Source organism: Arachis ipaensis, chromosome B03 (assembly GCF_000816755.2).
Source record: "Arachis ipaensis cultivar K30076 chromosome B03, Araip1.1, whole genome shotgun sequence".
NCBI classification, from domain to species: domain Eukaryota; kingdom Viridiplantae; phylum Streptophyta; class Magnoliopsida; order Fabales; family Fabaceae; genus Arachis; species Arachis ipaensis.
The window spans coordinates 18,894,059-18,900,319 of NC_029787.2; positions in this window are offsets into that span (position 1 = coordinate 18,894,059).

Genomic DNA, 6,261 nt, shown 5'->3' on the forward strand with positions numbered 1-6,261 from the left:
ATATGATGACCTTCGAAAGTTGTCATCAAATATTTGACAGAATAGCTCAATGTGTTGGGAAAAATTGAAAAGCTATAAGAGTTGACAGATTAGGGGTTTCTTTTGGAACATTAAGGTCAATCAAAGTTCGTTTATCACACAAATATATTAGTGTTAAGATTTAACATGCTAAATAACCATAGATAACAATGAAATTAGATTCAAGTTGATGATTGGACCACTATATTAAATAATTGTCATCCTTTAGAGGTTGTAAAATATAAATTAGTTTCAGTTTTTTAGAATGATTTTATCAACAGTAAATTTTTTTTAATACTGNTTTATTCTATTAATTATTAATATCTTATAACTAAAAGATTGACTACTTCCTAATTTTTAAGTCTTTTTTTTTCTTAAACTTTGTTTTCTTAGAGAATATATTTCATGAGCAAAATCTAATACAGATATAAAAATCTGGTAGTACATGATAATAATTTTACTCTTATTCACTCGTGTATTTCTCTTTTGAAAGTGAAAATAGATTTAACAACTTCCCCCCTCGCTTTCAATTTCAGGTTCTATCAAATAATAAATTCTTTATTCAGCCATTTTATAGTCTTAAATCATTAGAGCTGCATACTGGTTTCAACAAAAGTAATGTTCAAGGATTAGCATGCCTATTCAGGAGCTCTCCTACACTCCACACTCTAATTCTCAAGATCATTAACGATTTCCAGATTGAAAGAAAAGTAAGTTGCACCTTGAATTTATTTATGGGTAAAATATATTTTACCCTCTCATTTTTTATTCATGTGCTGCGCTGTTTTATCCTCTGATCTTAACTTTTAAAATCGCCAATTGACCCTCTAACTCTTAACATTAAATCTTTTGTGTATATAATTTATGTATCGAATTACACATTTAAAAAATTTTAGAAAGTAAACTGCACATAACTAAAAGTTCAGAATAAATTATATTTTATGCTATTATTATATTTTCAACAACAATCTTACTAGAAAACCAATTAGAATACCAGTCAATTATAGTGAACTATTAGTTGAGTTGCAAAAAAGTTTAAAAAACTCCGAAAACAACATATAATTCACTCCAAAAAATCAATTTTATTACCACAATAAAAAATAAAAACCATCTAAAACTCTAATTACTAGATTTTTAATTTAAATAACTTAAAAAAATATTTTATTTACTAAAATAAATAATTTTTAAAATTATTACGAAAATACGTAGAATGACTACTTATCTCGTTTACAGTGTAATTCGTTTACACTGTAAACGATATATGACAGTGTGTATGACATGTGTATATCTCGTTTATAGTGTAATCGAGATACGTGTAAACTTATTTCGTTTACACTGTAAATGAGATACGTGGTAAATTATAACGTTTACAGTATAAACGAAATACATTAAGACAAATTTTTAACAGCTATAAAAAGATGTACAACACCCTTGACATTCTCCACACACATTTCATATCTTTTTCTCCTTTGTTTTTCTTCCAAAAAATAGGCAAAAATGTCCAGTATAGTAGCGAATATATGGTTGTCTGTGTGGGAAATGGATCCTCTCAATTTTTTTTAACAATTGAGAGAGTAAAGTGTGATCTCACACCATTAATTTTATAAGTGGGACCAAACATAAATATGAGAGAGAGAGAGAGCAATAAAAGGTTAGAGATCACACTTTACACTCTCAATTTTTTTTCACAATTGAGAGGATCCATTCCCGTCTGTGTGTATCTCAATTGTCATATTAGAAACAGTGACAATGGGGTGATATTTGAGTGTGATAATCCATTACTGCTGCACACTCGGCGAGGAAGTTCCTTGTCTGAGTTGAAGAGTCTGATATTGAGTAACCTTGGTGGTGTAGGAAGAAAAGAGATCAGAAAGATGGGGTATAGGTTGCTAGCACCATTGGGGAACGGAATTTTTCGGATTCGTTTGTTTCAGCTCCAGGAGGACGAGCATGTGCGCCTCATGTTTGACATCCATGAGAGAATAATGGCGGAACATGTGATGGAGCTTTCTGTCGAGGCTGGTGATGTTGGTGGCAGTGGATCTGTCCACTCGACCTTTGTACAAGATGACCCACCTCTCGCACCACCTCCGATTTATGTTGCTAGTCCAATGAAAGACATGGACGTGGATGATGAAGACTCCGATGAAGATTATGTTGCAGATAGCAACGAAAGTGGTTCTTCTGAAGATGATGACGAGGAGGAGGAGTTCGTACTAGAGACGCCAGTAAAGACAGCGGTGTACTATGTTTTGCCTCCTTCCCATCCGATTTTGGCACTATCAGATGTACCAAGTCACTATCATGCATTGGATCTAGACGCAATGCATGAGAAATTTCCGTTTTCCAATACATGGAAAGACGATTACAACCTAAACGGTGGTGTGGATTTTCGGGTCGGCTACAAATTCAAAAGTAGAGATGTAGTGTGTGAAGAACTACAACATTCGCAGAAGTGCTGAGTACCGAGTAATCGAATCGGATCGATTAAAGTACCATGTGTATTGCCGCCAAGCTGCAATTGGATGTCCATGGAGTCTCCGTGTGACTCACTCGTCGAGACAGAAGCAAGCGAAACTCTGACAAAAAAAAAAAATCACAATTAGAAAAATATTTTATACGTGCATTGACATAACAAACCGAGTTAACGATTATATACATTTATTTTTCAGAAATTTATACATATGTACTAATTGAATTTATGTTTATAAAACTTTTTATATTAATATTTATTTAGTTAATTAATAAATATTTTCTCAATACATTACTTAAAATAAAAACATTAACTAAAGTAACTAATAATCTAATTAACAAACTTTTACTTAATAATTTAATTTAGGTAGACACAAAATTATATAATTGTTCACTTAAAAAATAACTTTTACTTGGATAGTTAATAACTAAATTAATAAAGGGTTAAATATATTTTTTATCCTTAAAATTTAGCAAAAGTTTCAAAAATACCCTTAAGTTGTATTTTGTTTCAGTTTTTTTTCAAAAGTTTTCGATTTGCATCGAATATACCCTTGATAGCTAAATTTTCAAAAAATTTAAGGCCAATCCAACAAAAATGTATGAAAATTATGTTTGATTTGCTTGTATTGAAGGTTATTCTTATAAAATTGTTATTGAATTGGTCCTAAATTTTTTGAAAAATTAGGGGCCAGGAGTATAGTTGATGCAAATAAAAAATTTTTAGGACAAAATTAAAACAAAATAAAATTTAAAGATATTTTTAAAGTTTTTGCCAAATTTCATGGACAATAAATATACTTTACCCATTAATAAATTAAGAAACATGCAACTAATAAATTAACTTCAAGGGTTGGAATATCCCTACCACAACATTTAATATCTAAATTAATATTTATGTACTTAAAAACTTAATTACAAAAAAATTAGAACCACATTCCTAAAATCATACCTTATCAGTTAGCCACCTAAATCGTAAATTATATTTTAGTTCTTGGCAAGTATCCCAACCATGGCTATACATATATGGGATAACATAAACGTCAAGATAACAAAACTAACCGCGAAGTCGGCTGTCCCGGCGACGTGTCATGTCGCGTTCAGTCGATTGATATCCGGATTACGTGCATCTGCGCGCACCATCTTCGTCTTACTCAATAATATGGTCAGAAAAGGATAGAAGAAAGGAGAAAGTGGTGGAAAGGTTGGAAATGAGGCCTATAAGGTCGCAGTGAACGACATCTATATATAGACTTCATCCAGTCTTATCTCGTTTACACTGTAAACGAGATATACACGTATCACGCGCACTGCCATATCTCGTTTATAATGTAAACGAGATACCTATAAACTTATCTCGTTTACACGGTAAACGAGATAAGTCATCCTACATATTTTCGTAATAATTTTAAAAATTATTTATTTTAGTAAATAAAATATTTTTTAATTTATTTAAATAAAAAATTCCTAATCACTTCATTTCTCTCTCCCACATCTTTCTTTCCAAAACAAAACCCTCCTTCCGCAACGCTTTCTTCCACCATTTATGCGCTTCCTTTTGCTGTATGTGCGCTTTTTTCTACTGCCATTACTTCATTGCCACTGTGAAGCTCCAAGTTCTATGACTTACTGTGAATCTTTCTTAGATTTTTTATTTGAGCATTTGGAGGGAAGTAGATTCAATTTTTTTGGGAGGTTTTGGATGTTGTTTTATTTATGATTTTAAATGCTTTTTTAGAGTTTTTAGATGATGATTTTATGTTTTGATTTTTTTTATTGTTTCTTGATTTAAAAAAATATAAAAAAATATCTAAAATATAACAAAAAAATATCTAAAATTAAATAAAAAGAAACATCCAAAATCATAATAAAAAGAATATTCAAATCATAACAAAAAAAATATTTAAAACATCACAGAAAGAAACATATAATAAAATGTTGTATAAGAACTTCTAAAAATGATCCGAAAAGAAAAAGAAATGGAGGAGAACCAGCAGGGAGGAAGAGGCGGCACAAAAAAAAAAGAAGAAAAAAAAGAGGAGACATGAAAGAAGCGAAGAGAGTTGAAGAAGGTGAAAACTGCATATTTTTTTAGCATAAAATTAATTTTTACAATTTAAAAATCAAAATTTTTTAAAAAATTAACTGTTTGGCTACATATGGAGTTAGTTTTCTAAAATTTCTCTTTCAACCATGAAAGGAACAAATATTGTAGCCAATATCTTTGGCTAATAACTACTTGTCAGCCAAAAAATTCAATAAAACAAATAGAAAAAAAAAAGCATTTTATAAGAAATTATGTTTTTTATTTTTTTTTCATTTTTTTTATTCTTTCTAACACTACAATTTCGTTTTTCTTTCGCCAGCTACCACCGTTGTTACCTCCAATTGCTCTAAATTTTAAATTTTATATTTTAAATCTTAAACTATAAATCTTAAGTTCTATACTTTAAAATTGATTTTACTTTATTTGACTTTCAAATATTTTTTATTTAAGCTTCAAAATTTTTTTTATGTTCAATTTCAAGTGATGAATAATGTTAGTTACAATATCGGTGGAGAGATATTCACTCTAGGGTTGCACATAATTAAGGTTAACAAAAAAACTAAACCGAGTTTTAATTAACTAAAAATTTGATTTACATTGAGAACCCAAATTGGTTTTCATTAATAAAACTAGTTATTGACCAATTACAAATTAATAAACCAATTTTAAAAATAAAAAATAATTTTAAAAGAATTTAATTTTGATACACTATAATGTAAAATATTTTGCATAATCGTACAATCTTATCCCTTTTTTTAGATGACCATACATGCAATCAATGAAAATAGTAATTATTTTTTATGATATGACATGATGTGATTGGAAGCACATGTAAAACTATTTTACGCTGACATTACATCAAAATTAAATTCATTTTAAAAATATTTTTATTTGAAAACTGAGTTTTTCCTTAAAAAAAACCAGATATTTCATTTAGAGAGGAGCTTGTGCTTTTTAACAGCACAAGCACTTCATTTTATATTTGGCAAATTAAAAGCTTATGTGTTTATGTAGCTTTTAAAAATTAGGGATACTTTTAAAAGCATCTAAAGAGAAACTTTTTAAAGTTGACTTGTGTTTATCAAAATTAAAAAGTTCAATATGACCTTATATAATAATAAATATCCAAAATTATCCTTATTAATTATTAGCACAAAAAAAGGAAATTATTCATTAGGTTTAATTACTCTTTTGGTCTCTATAGTTTCGTGAAATTTTCAATTAGGTCCCTATACTTTTTTTCTTTATAATTAGGTCTGCACTAAATTTTTTTTTCAATTAAGTCCCTCTTAGTAGTAATTGGCTTAATTTTATAGGGACCCAACTAGAAAAAAAAGAATTGGTACAGGGACCTAAATAAAAGAAAAAAAAGTGTAGGGACCCAATTAAAAAAAAATTGGTGCAAGGACTCAATTAAAAGAAAAAAAAAGTATAGAGACCTAATTGAAAATTTTGCGAAACTATAGGGACCAGCAGAGTAATTAAACCTATTTTTTATTATATATATGTCTATTATGGTTTATTTAACTTTTAAAAGTTATTTTACCAAATATAAGTATGGTGTTTGTGCTTATCGAAAATAATTTTTTATTTGATTTTACGAAACACAGATACCGTAGCTTTTAAAATGCTGCCTTTTAAAAGTCAGCTTTTATAAGCTACTTTTAAAAAGTAAAAGTTTTACCAAATTAAGTATAATATATATTTTATTAAATTTAATCTCA